Source organism: Ursus arctos, unplaced genomic scaffold (genome assembly GCF_023065955.2).
Source record: "Ursus arctos isolate Adak ecotype North America unplaced genomic scaffold, UrsArc2.0 scaffold_10, whole genome shotgun sequence".
NCBI lineage: Eukaryota > Metazoa > Chordata > Mammalia > Carnivora > Ursidae > Ursus > Ursus arctos.
In genome coordinates, this window is record NW_026622764.1 from 40,708,785 (window position 1) to 40,711,005 (window position 2,221).

The 2,221-nt window shown below is 42.5% G+C and overlaps 1 pseudogene; it reads left to right on the plus strand.

The window, feature by feature from the left end:
- Positions 1-1,232: 1,232 nt before the first annotated feature.
- Positions 1,233-1,906, plus strand: LOC113251109 (protein SET-like; annotated as a pseudogene).
- Positions 1,907-2,221: the final 315 nt, after the last annotated feature.

Genomic DNA, 2,221 nt, shown 5'->3' on the forward strand with positions numbered 1-2,221 from the left:
TCTATGTTTTGGCTTCAGTGCTCCCATTTCACAAAATATCTTTTTGGTGTGTGCACAATAAACTTCGACAAATTGCTACTTCGGTGATTCACTGGCTTTATTTCTGCTGTTTTTGAACTTTCGACACCATTGAAAGATTGATGGATAAAGAAAATGAGGCATTTACATGCAAAATAATATTATTCAGCCTTAAACAAGAATGAAATTCTGCTATTCGAAATAACATGCATGAGCCTATAGGCCATTATATTAAGTGAAATAAGCCAGTCACAGGAGGGCAAATCAGGAATGACCTCACCTATATTAAGTATTAAAATGGCCAAACCCAGGGGCACCTGGGTGGCTCGGTTGGTTAAGCAAGCTGTCGGCTCAGCTCCGATCCAGCCCCAGAACAGGCTCCCTGCTCAGCGGGGAGTCTGCTTCTCCCTCTGTCCCTCACCCTGCTCATGTTCTCACTCTCTTTCTCTCTCTCAAATAAATGAAGTCTTAAAATAACAAACAAACAAAAAAAAATGGCAAAACTCAGAAACAAATAGTGGTTTCTAGGAGCTGGACAGAAGGATATGGAGAGTTCTGTTCAAAGGGTATAAAGTTTCAGTAATTCAAGATAAGTAAGTTCTGAAGATCTCCCGTACACTGTTATGCCTACAATTAACAATACAGTATTGCACACTTTTCAAAATTTGTTCAGAGGGTGGATCTCTTTTCTTACTCCGATAAAGACAAAAACTATCACTTAATTTTCCAAAATTAAGAAAAATAATACCTACTTTAAGATACCGTAAGACCCCTCGCTGCTGCTGATGAGCGGAGGAGGTGGGACCCAGGAGAGGGAAAGAGCTAGAGCACGGGGAGCGAGAAGAGCTAAACGCCTGCCTGCCACCGCCTTGCCGCTACCAAGCCTCCAAAAGCAGGAAGCAGGCTGGCTGCACGCGGCGCCCATCGGCGCGCGCGCGCTTCTGGAAGAGAGGGCTGCTGCGCAGCCAGCGCCTGGAGGAGGCGGGGCTAAGCACGCACGCACGCATGCACGCAGGCAGGCGTGGCTGAGCAGAAGTTGCTGGCGCCATCCCTACCTTCCCTTCTCATCCCCTCCTTGCTGAGACCCTCTCAACCTCCTGCAGGAACAGCACCCTGTACGCACCAGCTCCCTTAAAAGGAGCTCAACTCCAACCCCAGTGGAATCAAGACCTCAGAAAAATAACAGCAAGAAGCAAGTGATTACTTACAAATGAAATCGACTTAATGAACAACCCAGTGAGGAGATCTTGAAAGTAGAACAGAAATCTAGCAAACTCGCCAACCATTTTTTTCAGAAGAGGCCGGAATTGAGTATGATAATCCCAAATTTGGGTGGAATCACATTTGTCAACCATCCACAAGTGTCTGCCTGCTTGGGGAGGACGATGAAGAAGCACTATTTGACAGGAGTTGAAGTCACAGAATTTGAAGATATTAAATCAGGTTACAGAATCAATTTTTGTTTTGATGAAAACCCTCACTTCCAAAACAAAGTTCTCTACAAAGAATTTAATATGAATGAGAGCAGTAATCCATCTTCAAAGTCCACTGAAATCAAATGTAACTTTGGAAAGGATTTGACTGAAATGTTCAAGTCAAACACAAAGCCAGCAGGAAGAGACAGCAGGAGAAACCAGAGCATTTCTTAACCTGATTTACTGACCATTCTGATGCAGGTGCAAATGAGTTAGGAGCTGTCATCAAAGATGGTATTTGGCCAACTCCATTACAGTGTAGTTTCGGACATAGATGATTAATAAGAGAAAGGAGAATAAAATGATGAAGAAGAAAAGGATTGGAAGATACTGATGAAAAGGAGGTGAAGATGAAGGTGAAGATGAAGATGATGATGGGGGAGGAGAGAGAGGATGATGAAGGAGATGACTAATGAACACTGATGGATTCCAACCTTACTTTTTAAAATACTCTCCAATCCCTGGGAACAAGTTGCAGTTGTTTTTACTTTTTCTTTCTTTCCCTTTCTTTCTTCTTTCTTTCTTTCTTTCTTTCTTTCTTTCTTTCTTTCTTTCTTTCTTTCTTTTCTTCTTGTGCCTTGTGACTCTGTTTTTGAGGTTTTTGAGGAAAGAATTTCCTTTTTATCATGGTTCAACTTATTTAGGGGTTGGGGTATACCTTGAGCAGTATATAGTGGGAAAAGAATCTCTACCCATTTCTGTTCCAAATTCAGTTTTGTCCCTTCCAG